Consider the following 14,402-nt stretch of genomic DNA (forward strand, 5'->3'; position numbering starts at 1 on the left):
TAGAATTTAATTATTATACTCTAATTCATACATCACTGTACTTAATTTAACAGCTTCTAAAATGTTTTCCACTAATAACAGTCCTAAGTTTGGTCCATTTTATAGTGATTAGATGGAAGTGTAAGACAACTCATCAGTACTCATGCACCAACGAAATCAAAAATCATTGTCACCACTAAAGTGCTACAAAACTACTACTTGATGAGCCTGTAATGTATGTGGTAAAGGACTTAACGCAAACACATCTGACCTTTATCAAATGAGTAATACCATCAAAAAGAGGTTTTCCAAGAACTTAGCCACCATAAATGTTGAATGTCTAATGTTCGTCCCTCAAACTGAACAAAAATATGGTTTAAAAAATGTTCAGTCTGAGTGCTGTGTTGTCAGAGTTGCTAGATGGAGTGGAAAATTGGATTAGATAGGTTGCTGTTTCATTCTCCTAAATTGGACTACTTTGTCTCCACTAGCAAGAGCAGTAGTTGGACACATCTACATGAACAAGAGAGAAATATAATTATCTGAGAGAAGTATCAATAGCAGGAGAGGTCTTACATTAGATTGCATTGCACTTTGTCTGCTGGACAAAAGAACAGAGACAGTTCAAATAGTATGTTTTTTGGGGTTTTTTTTGATCAACCACCACAGTTCTCACTCATTTCTTTACTTACTTTATAGCATACAGGTGATTTATTTAAGCAATGTCACATGAGAGGGAGTGATGTTGTATTGTATATTATCACTCTTTTTATCACTCTCGTTTTATCTTGTGTTTGTAGACTTGTGTGCGGACATGTAAGGATTTGGTAATATGTCATGTTTTTTTTTTTTTTTAAGGGCATAATATTTTCCATCAGGAGCATGATGGGAAATAATCTCAAGAGGAATCTAGCTGTAGTCTTGCAAATAATGACCCTGCAAGATCCCCAGTCTTTGCAAAGTCTTAAAGTGTGTGACTGAAACTCACACTGTCTTTAGATGTGAGAGGGTATCAAACTTAAGTCTACTTTCAAATACTTTTCAAGTCATAGTGTATGGTAGGCATTGCCTGTCTCCCAGATGCTTTCAGACTAATTTCAGGGCCTGTCACACCCATGCGCCCTGCAATCACCTCATTCTCCTCACCTGGGCTGCCCCACCCGTGTCCCCACCTGCACTTGATTTTCTCATCAGCCCTGCAGCACATATAGTAGCTCCATTCCCCCCTTCAGCTGACAGATTGCTTCTTTGTTGCCATGTTTCTTCAGTTTTCAACCCCATTAAAAAGTTAAACTGTCCCTATTTGCCTTTGCTATCTGTGTTTGGGTGCTCGTCCTGCTGCCTCACACTCACCTGCCTGACAGCTAAAATAAACCTGTGGCTTATCCAGCATCGGTAAAGCAAAGATAGCAGCATAATTACTTAAACATGCTGACTATAAAACAAGAAGAAAACTATTAAGGGACTCATTTTATTTAGTTCATTGATTTTCTTAATGCGACTGCAGTCTTGGATAACAAACCTAATAAACAAACAGCAGGTTGTGTTTATATGCAATGGCGTACACGCTGTATCATTCACACCCTTAAAAAAACGTCTTTAATAGTGAAGCCACAGAAGGAGAGGGTTTTTTAGTAGACCAGTGAAACCTACCCATAGGTTGTTTTGTTTTATTCAAAGACTGCTTTGTACCATAGTTGTTGTTTTTTTTTCAAAGATTCCTTTGTAACAAGGCCTTAAAAGGATTTCATTTTCCACCAGCTGTCATAAACAAAACACCTGCTTCTACATCGCTGGTTATTGATGCATCTAGATTTGCAACATTTTTAAAAAGTTTTAGTGGAGAATGTGCAGCAACATTTTCCTGCTGTTTAATGTGGTTTGTCTTTGTCACGCTTAATGAAGTGTTGCTTGAGACATTGATGAGCTAAAATGTTCCACATATGATATATATATAAATAAACATATATAAAAATATGTATATAAGTCATGTCGCAATTGTACAGCTTGATGGAAATAGATGGACTGATGCACTTGGTTTTTTGCTTGCTAATTTTATACTTATTGTAACAATAAACGCAACCGCAATACAGATTTACCACACATATATGCATGATGATGTGCTTGCCTTGGACTCCCCACCATCAGATGAACTGATGAAGCACCTGCATGTTGAGGTCACATGGATGAGTGGTTTCTCTACATTAAACATTTGTGACTGCTGGCCAAAGCTGCTTTAAAAATGAATCCATCTTTTGGTGTACAGTACGACTGCACAAATCTGTTGGAACCCTCCATGATAAGTTTATGAAGAGATAAATAAAATAAACCGCATTCTTGGCATTCCTTATTCCTATCAGTGAGTGTCTTGCCTTGATACCATGCGACGTATGGGTCAAAAATTCAGCAAGCAGTTCATCTGGCCGATCCAGCGTGTGTGAAAAGACACTTATTTTATTATTTTCGGCCTTTATCTGTCTGTACAGCTGCAGTGGCTTTGATAAGGCAGGCGAGTGATGCCTTATGCAGCATTTTTCAACGGGTAATTGTGCACTACCACTGAGGAATAGATAAGTATGAGTCAAACAGAGTCTAGTGAGAAAGATTTAACTGCGGGATGAGCGCATATTCCTTTATTACCAAAGCAGATTCAGTAGCCTTAGACTTCTTCTAAGCACCTATGAAGTTTGTGTAACATTCAGCTCTTTTAGTCTGTCTTCCAAATGTCAAAAAGAGATGAGGGAAAGGTTGTTGATTCAGTAGACCCGTGTTTGCCTCAGCATATCTTACCCGCGTACTCATTTCACATGTTTAGCATCACAGTTGGTGGAGTGCTGATTATTCTTTTGTAACTGCCGCTATAAATCAAGGCTAATGGCCTACAAGGTTAAAATATGCATGTAGGGTTAATTATTATATACGGGCAGAAGGCTGTAGACACTGAATATTTTAGAAATGGAGAAATATGGTAATCCTGACATCTATTCTTTTCTTTGGGAACTTCAGTGTCATTTTAGCCCTTTCAGTTAGAGTGCAGCGATGATAGGCAGAGGGAATCAAAAGTGTCAATTGTTAAGAGCACGACTTGAGGAGTCTACTTACGGAGTAGTTTGATACTTATGGAAAATACTCATTGTAGGTGGTAAGTGTCCTTAAAATCTTATGACATCTAATGACTTCTAAAACATAATGAAGTTTAGGTCAACAGTTTAACTGCAGGTATCCATAGCAATAGCATTTGCCATAGACTTTGCTAGAAGTTCAACTGAAGCAAACATAAAACATAATGGAGCATTTAGCTGCTCGCTCTAACAGAGAGCTTCCACATTCACCAGGTGGCCAGAAAAATGTCAATGTTGCGTGCTGGATGTGTCAATATGTTCATCACACCAACTTTGAGCTGATATGTCAGTGTTGTGTTTGTAACTTGTTGTGTTGCCCCCGGGTGGCCAAAAAATCAGTTACTAAAGGTTTATTTTTAGCTGCACTGCTAGGTACAGTAGATGGGCGTACTATCCTTTATATTCCAAATGCTTTTTGATAGGTGGGTATACTGTAAACAGCCCCAGAAAGAGGTGGGTATACCCTGTATACCTGCATATACCCTCCACTACACCACTGCCCCACAATGAGTGACCATGTTATAATACACTCTGACATGCTCCATCATAGAAAATAATAGCTTTTCCTCATTATCACTTCTGAGAGCATACATCAAAATGAACTGAACCAATTACTGCAATACAGTTCATCCTGACAGCCACAAAAACTGGCGGAAACATCAAAGTTCATACAAAAACACAGTCACTCTACGCCTTTTGAAAGATGCACGAAAAACCGAAACAATCCTGAAATAATTGTTGGAGTTGTTGTTAATACACGATCAACTAATCTGAGGTCATATTTACTTTGTAACATCTCACAGCTTTAGAAGACAATAACAGACTTCCGAAGGCCTTTAGACCAACCAAAGTGTAACTACTATATTGTTATTACCCGACACATTAGTGCCAGTGGCCCATCAAAATAAAAACACAAAACAAATAAGTCAAGTGAACTGCTGCTTCCGTCTTGCCTTTTCATTTCCCCTGTCAGTGGTGACTATAATAACCACAATGCCCCAACCAAACATTAAATCACAATTTTATATGTAATCAAATCAAGCTCATCACATCTGCACTGATTGATTCTAGACTAAATTGCTGCCTGGCATTTGCAATTTCATTAACTCACACTGGCAGAGAGAGATTGTGTGTACGCGCATCTGTGTGTGTGTGTGTGTGTGTGTGTGTGAGAGACACTGAAAGCAGAGCGAGCCAATGCAGGGCAGGGGGAAAGTGACTCAGGCAAGTAGTTAGAGAGAAACATGAGGGCAGGGGAGTGATTTGTTTGTTTTACGGGACCTGAATGCATTGTAATTCAGGGAGACATCTAAGGGAGATGGGAATAAAGGAAGTTTTTTGTTGAAATGCTGGGAGTTCCATTCCAAAATGCAATTGATGTTTATTAAAAATGATAATACTCTATATTCATGACTTTATAGCTGAACATTAGGATGATTAAATCCTCAAGTCTATTTTTTTTTTTTTTTTGTTGGCTCATACTGCAGAGTCGACTGATTTCACTCAGGTGACACAGCCGTGATAGGATGTGACACCATGTTGATCCACCTTATGATTTTCAGTGCGTGGCTGTAGAAATACTGCTGTACCGTAGCATAAGCATGGTTCAGGGCGCCAATATATTTCACAGGGTTCTGAAGTGGCTTTGACAGATGTGGTCTGAACGCCAACTAGAGGACCTGCTGCACATGGAGTGAGGGCACCTTGGCCACAGACCCAGACAGAGACACAGTGGTCTAATTAAGACATGTGGCAAGAAGGAAGAGAGCAGACTGGAAGAGGTCCCAGTGGTAAACAGAGACTAGGATGAGACAGATGTAGAGATTTCCCCTGTGTCTGTCTGTCTTCTTGTCTGTCTGTCTGTCTGTCTGTTTACCACTAGCAGGACCGAGAGTCCTACTTTAAATTCCTCTCTTCCTTGTCGCCACTGGTCTTAATTAGACCACTATGTCTTTGTCTGGGACAGAGGTGCCCTCGGTCTTCACTTAATGTAGCCGCTATAGTCGTTGGCTTAAAGTCTGTCCCGCTCAGCAGAGGAGACGATATGCTTCATGGCCTCTCCGTCAGACCAAGTTAATATTTTCCCTGTCCTTAACGCTCCTCATGCGTTCAGGCCGGTGCCCTACATACTCCTCCCTGATGGGTTGAGCTGAAATGCCCATTTTATTATGGGTTGACCTGCTGCATGGTGTCAATGTTTCGTCATTACAAAGGTTTATTCAAACCATGAGTGGGTTGTGAGACAAAGGGCCCCTAAGCACAGACATGTAAAGGCCCTGTGGTTCTTTCTTGTGAAGCACATTGGGTTACATTTCTTGTATGAAAAGTGCTATAGATATAAAGTTTTTTTATTATTATTATTATTGTGTATCTCTTTGTAGTTGTTTTTTTTTTTTTTTGCTTCCCTTAGTTGTCATTTTGTGTCTGCATTTTTTATTTTTTATTTTTTATTTGTGTTCTGCTTCTCTGTTGTTATTTTGTGTCTCTTTTTTGGGTTTTTTTGCATCATCATTTTGCACCTCTATGTCTTAGGCTTGTCTTAGGCTCTATCAGTAATCCATCCATCATTAAAAACTATGCCTAATTATTCATTTATTTTGGCATTGCTCAGTCACCAACTCTTTTGGGTTTGAGGTAATCTGTAGTCCACAGATTCACACAAACCTGCTTGTTTTGAGATGATGGAGTGCAACACCGCTGATGCCATTTTGGCATGAAATGTCATCTGCGTTTTCATGCTTGCTGAAAGCACCTCACCTCATCTCAACCATGCCACCAATGAGATAGGACATTGACTGCTGGAGTTTTGGTGTAATTCCCGTGCCTGCCACTTTCACGTTCATTTTATAGCTTTGTTTGTTTGCTCAACTTCTCTCTTGTGTGAACTCTATTTTCTCTCTCCATCTTACTCTCACTCATTTTTCTACTTGGTGGTGGTTATTCGTGTGTTGAATGAGGAGAGGAATGCAGACAGTAGAATCACAACATGTGACTTTTAAAATGCATGCATACCTTGCCTGTCACATGCCACCCTGTGTTATTCACTGCTTCTTCTGTGTGCATACAGTTCTAGTGTCAAGGTGTAAATTACTATTGACATAGCGATATGGACCATGGCTTCAGATTAAGTACCTTATAATAGGTTATTAGACTAAACCAGTCACCTGTGCTCACTCAGCCCTCCCTCATTCCCTCATCAACCTCTTAGTGCAAACAGAGGCCAGTCTTTAGTGCCACTTTGCCTGAGTGTCTCTGTTGTCTTCATGCATTTTGCATTTTAGCAATAACAGTCTGCTATTGAATACCTGTCTGAGACCCGTTTTTTAGTCTGACATTTTAAGAAGATCTTGACCAACAAATCTGATTCAGTGAGATAAACTGTTATGTTAACTTTTGTTATTTGCACATTGCAAATCTTAAAATTGTTTAAAGTCTTTTCTGAGGAAAAAGTCATTGTGTGTAGCACCGGGAATTTTTGTGACTATGGCAACTATTAGTGCAAGAATCCAAAATAACACAAACGTCTTAAACAGCACAGCATGCTAATTGCACATTACATTGCAACTGCATTCCACCGAGACAAATGAGGTGAAATCAACACATAAGCCGCTTTCCCACTGGACAAAAATCCCATTAACACCCACTAACATCTGGCTATTGTTTTTAATGGGAAAGGTTACAATCAGTATTCAGTAAGGGACAAATGACTGCAGTAGTTACGGGTGTTTATAAGCTTCAGCTCTGATCGGCAGAGATGGAAATACAGAACCCAGGTGAACATACTAATTAAGCCCCTTTTGCCGGTGCGATGCAATGACGGACTGCCACAAAATACTGTCTGCCTAGGTCCAAGCATCATTCGAACATTGTTCAGAATTTACTCGTGAGACTGACTAAGAGATATAAAAAGGGAGAAAACCCTGTAATTTTTTTCACTGGCCTCCATGCTGCTCTCTGCTGTATATTTTTCTGCAGTCCATTTGTGACATTGAATGTGGCACATGTGAAAAAAGACAAAAGAAGAAGAATTTTCTGCGTTCTGCGTTTCTACTTTTCATAATTTCACTACATTTTCCAGATTACACTACTTTTACCATTGTAACCACTTTTACCAAGTACCATTGTCAATGCAGGGCTTTCACTTGTAACAGAGTATTTTCAGAGGGTGGTATTAGTACTTTTATTTAAGTAAATGATCTAAATACTTCTTTCATCTCTTTTCAGTAAACATGTAAAATATAAATAGGCAGATAAAAAGTTTAAATTTCAGTTCTTTTGCAGGCTTCAAGACATTATGCAGTATTACAATGTTTGCCACGTTTGGCTGCTGCCAGGACCTCACCTCTGTGGAGGCTATTGAAAGAGAAGTGCTCAGGAGTAAATGGTGGATTGTTTTGATAGATAAGGATTGCATTTTGCTTTCTCCAGACAGATTTTCAGACCCACTGCGACTGCCACAGTTTAGCCCTGCTTTGGGACCCAAAAGCAAAAGGCCCGTTGCACAATACAGTGCCTTTAGTCTGAGCCACAGATCTGTTGGTAGAGAATTTCTGTTTCGGTGAAGGTTAATGTAAAAAAAAAAAAAAAAAAAAAAAAAAGGATATTATTAACACCTTCTTTTCTTGATAAGCAGCAGAGTTTCAAATTTGTAGAATTTGAGTGTGCAACCACTTTGTACTGTATTTGTCATTCACTAAAACATGAGTAGAGACACAAAAGTTTGTGTATATTATGTATTTCAATACCAGCAGTGTCACAAACAGTAGGCAACAAACACACCTGTCGTTACTCCATTTATATTTAGTCACATCACATCCCTGTCTCCCTGCAACAACAGCAGAATAATAGCTCCTGGGATCTGAAAGTCAACAGATCTTTTTTTCCCCCCACATAGAAGAATCAGAAAATAGACAGTAAAAATGAGTGTGTGCCAAGAATCTCAGTCAAAAACTATTCTTATCTTTGAATAGGGGATTTGGAGGACAGTCATCACTGACATACTTGATTGCACGGCGTAATCACTATGACTTGAATCGTGTCCGATCTAATCTTGGCTTCAGTGGAACAGTTAGCAGCTATTGTCCCCAGTGACATAAGGTTATTACAACTCTGTTCTCACAGCAGCCTGAATGCAAACTGGAGCTGTTCCCAAAAAAGTCATCATCCAAGTTTATGCTACCACCTAAAATTATGATGTACTTGTAGATAATGACATGCTATGTTAAAATTGGTTATTGTGCTTTCCATAAAATATAATATAGCATAGCACAACAATATAAATGTATTATACTGATTCACTATAGACCTGCTTAAAGGGTCTGATCATCTTAGTGTCAAAACTCCATATGTTTCCTTTTGCATAGAGTGTTGGAGATATCAGCTGTAGAAATGTCTGCCTTCTCTCCAATATAATGCAACTAGATGGGACTCAGCTTGTGGGGCTCAAAGTGCCAAAAATACAAAAGTCAAAATCGTGACCCAGTTACTTAAGATAATCCACAGACCTTGCTATAAGCAGTTTCATGTAGGAACTATTTTCTTTCAATCGCTGAGCTAGATAACGTTACAGTTCAGCCAAGGTGGATAGCGTTAGCTCTACAATAGAAATGTTTCGGTCACTAAGACCCACCTCTTTTTGTTAATTGATTCAAGCCTGAGAACTTAAATTGATTTTATCCTCTGTTACGCCCCATGCTCTTTTATGCTGCAATTTGCTTTATCATCTTAATTTTCTCTTCTGTTCCTATTGTTGTTTACTTTGGTATATATCTGTTTTTGTATTTTATGACTGTTAACTACTTTGGTCAACTGCAGTCGTTTTTAAATGTGCACTACAAATAAAGTTTAATTTGACTTGACTAATTTTTACATCTTGTGCTGTTACGAGCACAAGCCTTTCATCCATGAGTAGAAGCACACTTCCTTCTACGCAGTCACACAGATAACGGATTTAGTTCTATAAAAGAAAATTGTTCCTACATTAAAACTGCTCACAACAAGGTCTGTAGATTATCTTGCGTAACTGGGTCATGATTTCTGGAAAGAGGCATTGCTGTTGAGTTTTTTCAAATATATTTTTATCCCTTTGAATACCACAAGCCAAGTGCTATCTGGTTGCATTATATATTGGAGAGAAGGCAGACATTGCTACCGTCGATATCTCCAGCACTCTGCAACTCAAAGCAAAACTTTCTAGATTAATAAACAGCGCTACAAATAATAGGGAAAATATGTGTTTTTGATTTTGGGGTGAACGGTCCCCTTAAAATCTATAATAAGTAATCCTATAATAAGTAAGTAATCCTATAGTAAGTAATCCTATAATAAGTCCATGTCACCATGTCATAATCCTGTGGTTATAATAGAAACATGTGTTGTCCATGTCATACCAAAGTTGGGCAGCGTCACATCTTTGTAAAATACAAGTCATTGTTGTGAAGCCATTTCGACTCTGGGTCACGGTGTGAGTCTGAAGGAGAAAAGAGAGTAATGAAAAATCTGACTTTTAGTGAACTGAATTTTCCAAAGGGTGGAGTCGGTCAACAGCTTTTTGTTTTTGTGGGCCAAATTTACATTTCAATAGGTTTGGCAGAGGTCCGAGTTTCAGAGAGGTGAGACTGTTCAGAGTCGATGAGCAGGACGAACACTGGAGATTTGCCTCTTCTGCTCTTTGCCCACATTTTATTGACAGCAAGCAAGAAACCAAGCACAGGATTAATTCTGTTCAGCCGGTGTTTGACCTTTTGTGGTTTAATTTAAAGTCTGCGAAGAAGTATCCGTCCAGGCTGCCATATGTGAGGCAACTGAAAGATACAAGGCGGACACTCTCTCTTTGCTGACCAACACTCAGTCCCCATCTGCTGCAGAAAAACTGAAACTAGCACAGAGATATTGAGGACAATTTCAGTCCCATTTGCTCCTGAAAGACACAGAAGTCAGAAAGAATACTGGTGTTTACCACAGAGAATATTTGGTGGTGGTAATGATGCTTGAATGGAGAAGATGAAGGGGAGTCTTCTCCTCACTGCTGAGAGTTGAAAGTTGTCAATGAATATATAGTAGCCTGCTGTGTGGGAGATCGGGATAGCACAGAGAGCGTGAGTATTGAGGTTGGCCAGTTTCTTATTTTCTTACTGCGACTTACTGAAATTACAGTATGGATTTTGTCATAAGATATCATCAGTTTTTGTCAGTGCTTTCTTAAAAATTCACTGCTATTATTGACAATGAGATTACCATCCAATGAACTCCCATTCTTACCTTCCTTTTTGAAGTGTCCTCCAATGTGGGACATTTCCACACTGTAACATTAGTACAGTTCATAACACTGTTGTCTGCAGTTTAACATTCACATGAGTAATTTCTCATTGTTCTGTTAATGACAGCATTTTCAAAAGGTTACATGATACCAGAGGTGCAAACTTGTCACCTTTGGGTGAAACTTGCAGTTTTGAATACAAAGTTACTTTGTGGGATTAATCTGATGAGTTTTTGAAAATAGTTGTGGGAGGAGGCTTGGGCTGTGAGGACAGAGTTACAGGGAGTAAATGAGGTTAGTTTGTCTGTCCGCATGTTAAGAATCTTTCACAGTTGCATTATGAAAACCTTACCTGGCTCATACAACAATGAGTCGAGCTTGGAAATGTCTGATTAATGTGAACTATTAGCAGCCACTAAAAAATAACTGTTGACAGAGGTAGTATTAAGATACATTGTGAGAAATTAGTATGGGGTGAAGGTAAATATAACGCACAAATCTAAGCCCTGCCTTTTTTGTCTTTTTATTGCCAAGCAGAAATTGCAATAGCTGTAAATAGAAAAAAAAAACACATCAATGCCCCCCTTTCATTAAACTTGTAGCAATAAGATCACATTAATCTAAGGTGGGTTTTTTCCTATATTCTCATGTTGAAATCAACTGGAAATCCACATTTCAAAGTTGATATTTTAAAAAAGAATTCTTCCCGGAGGACCATGCCAAAGAGGGTTCGCATCATTTTTACCTTTTTCATCCTGATGAGTTTGCACCCTTGTGATATGTCTGAAATCCCATATACTGTTTATTTTGTTGGAGACACAGTGATGGATGAAGTACTTTCCTGTAAAAAAAGGGATCAGGCAGTAGAGTGGTAGTCAGAAGGTCGGTGGTTTAATCCCTGGCTCGCAGTCAAAGTGTCCTTGTCTGATGAGCCAGTGGCGCCTTATATGGTAACCTTGGCCGCCAGTGTGTGAATGTTGGTGTGAATGGGTGAAGTGTGCTTGTGCTGTGAAGTACTTTGAGTGGTTGCTAGGACTACAAAAACACTGTGTAAATGCAGTCTCATTTAAAATTACTCCCTTACAAGTAAAGCTCTGCTTTCAAAATATTACTGAAGCATCATCAGCAAGACGTGCTTAAAGTATCGCAGTAAAAGTTCTCGTTCTGCAGTAAGTTGTCCCCTGTGAATGAATTATTTTTTTAATTATGACATTATTAGATTGTCAATACTAATTAATCAATATGTGTGCAGCATTTTACATTTGTAGGGTGTGGAGATTGAGCTAGTTATACTTGTAGCCAGCCTGTTTTTATTTCCAGGGCTATCGGCTATGATATCGACACCAAAGGCAGCCTTTGGTGTCTTTGTGAGATGCACTGGGTTTTCAATGAAGTCCGTTCGCAGCAACTGAGGTAGCATACAGAGCAAGAAATTTGTTTGAACATAACATTACATCACTCAGGTACCTACGTCCCATGTAATATGATAAGTCAATGTTGTTTTTATGCAATGTCATGCATTTTACAGAAGGTCGTCATGCGCTGTTACATAACAATCATTCTTATTTAACAGAAACTCTCATCTTTTTTCGAAACCTAACCAAAGAGTTTTTTTTGCCTAAACCTAACTGTGACCATTTGGCAACATTAACAACATGTTACAATGGGTCTCTGTGTGGCCCCTCAAAGGGTCACAAGAAAAATCTGAGGGGTTGAAGATAAGATGATTCATTAACAGGAGAGGAAGAAAGAAGTTCTGATCTACAAATCTGTATTCATTTATTACAAAGAACTCCAACCTGACAACAAGGTTGGGAACACCTGATTAAACCTTTAAAGATGCATTTTATATTATAAACTTATTATATGTTTTTAAATCTTAATCATAGAATGAACTGGTAAAGTAAAAATGTCAGATACATGTAGTGCAGTAAAAAATGCCATCTTATTCCTCTGAACTGTACTGGACTACAAACATCAAAAACCATACAATTGAAATATCCAGGTAAATGTAAAAGTACACTAAAATTGTACTAAAGTAAGTTACCTAAGTTACTTTCCACCACTTGGAATACATGTGGGTCGTAACATTTTAGTATGTTGGGGTTATGCCAAACTGCCATATATGTAGAAAGATGAATGTGGTGTGAAATGTGTATGAAAATGATAATATATAACACCGTATCTTCACATCAAACATGTATAAATTGTACCTTTAGAAGTCACAGAATAATATTTTTTGCAATTTCATCAAAGTTCTTTATGGGTGACTGATAAAGTCGCTCTCTGAATATACAGACAGACTTCCAGTTCCAACACATACAATTATTTAATGCAGGTTTGTGTTTCTGCAAAGTGTCTCAGCAACCCTAGTCTCCACAGAAAACATGATTACTTTAGTAGGAATATCTGATACAAACCATACATCCCTCTACATCAAAGCTCTGACCCTGTCTGTTATGCAGACACATACACACATTCTCATGCTAACCACATTTGCACACAACAATAATTTCAAACAGAATACGTAAGTGAGCAAGCTGCACTCCCACACCAATTGTTGCTCTGATTTCAGAGGGGACTGCTGATTGCAATGCAGAGTGGCACCTAATTTCACCTGAGAATACAACAGCATTGTGTTTTGGCATTGATTTCTCTTCCTTTATTCACAAGTGATGATGTAGAAAAAAAGGAAGAAACAGAAGGAAAAAGTCAGACAAAAGCAAACATAGGGGGTAATAGACATACAGTGGCACCACAATGAGGATCTAGGGGTGGCACACTGAAACCAAAAGCCATAATTGAATAATATTATGCTATTGTAGTATATAGTGTAGTTGAAAACCAGCAGTGATTGTTTCAGGGTGCCCAAGCCCCACCCCCACCAGCTTCTGGATAGGCTACACAAGACAAGGAGAGAAATGTTCCAGACATGGGAGAAAGACAGACATAAAGAAAATATACCCTTCATTAGTGTTACATTAGGCGTATACTGTACCTCATTAGTCAGAATCAGCTTAATGTCCAGCAAATGAATCAGAATCTGTCTTTATCAGTGCTGCAGTGGCTCTGACTACGACATTAGTGCTGCATTACAGGCTTCCAGGAAGAAAGGAGAACAGCTATATAGATAGACTATATGTATACAATGAGGAATGAACATAACAAATACACCTTACAGTATAAAGCAAAAAAGTACAACAGTATGAAAAATTAAAAGCTCAAAAAACCCACCAGAAGTAACTTCTCTCTGACTAAAAGTGAATACTGTGAGCCTCAAACAGGCTCTAAGTGAAATCACGTACCTTACTGACAGAAATAATAATCTAAATTGTTAGAGTCATAAAATGACTTTATTGTAAGTATCACTCCAAGTCCAAAGAGTTTGCGTTCAATCGCAACACATTTTGACTTCCTGGAATCTTGCAAGGACACTTTTGGTACCAATGCAAAATCCAAATGCCATCACCATGGCGTAGTGACCTTTTAATGTTTAATAGTTTCCTTGGATTCTTGTTGTCACCATGAGGTTGCCACGCAACCAGTTCCAGGATTTCCTACCCAGTCTCTTATCAAATATGTGTTTTTATGGATCCCACTGCTTTTCCTAGCAAGTCCCACCCTACTGTGCTGTGATTGGCTTGCACTAACCCTAACAATGACCTCCTTGACTTAAACCTAACTGTCGCCAACCATGACATATTGACATGAGTACTAGCCAATCGCAGCAGGTATACTAGCCAATCACAACACATTAAGGCAGGACTTTCCATGAATAGCAGTAGGACCCATAACAGGGCACCAGGTACTTGTACATGGTATCTTCAAGCCATCAAGGTGATCTTTTTCTATCTATGGACATATTTTAGTTGCCTAAACTTTACCAGATCAAAAACTGTTCCAGGAGGTCATTGAGATTATTTCAGGGAGCCACAAAAATGTTCTACATCCAGGTATGCTGTGTTGCTCCACAGGTATAAAGTGAAAGGATTTGTATTGCTGCCAGGACATCTGCCTCACCTGCCCTCCTCTTTCCTTACCCT

Source organism: Plectropomus leopardus, chromosome 20, assembly GCF_008729295.1.
Source record: "Plectropomus leopardus isolate mb chromosome 20, YSFRI_Pleo_2.0, whole genome shotgun sequence".
Lineage (NCBI taxonomy): Eukaryota > Metazoa > Chordata > Actinopteri > Perciformes > Serranidae > Plectropomus > Plectropomus leopardus.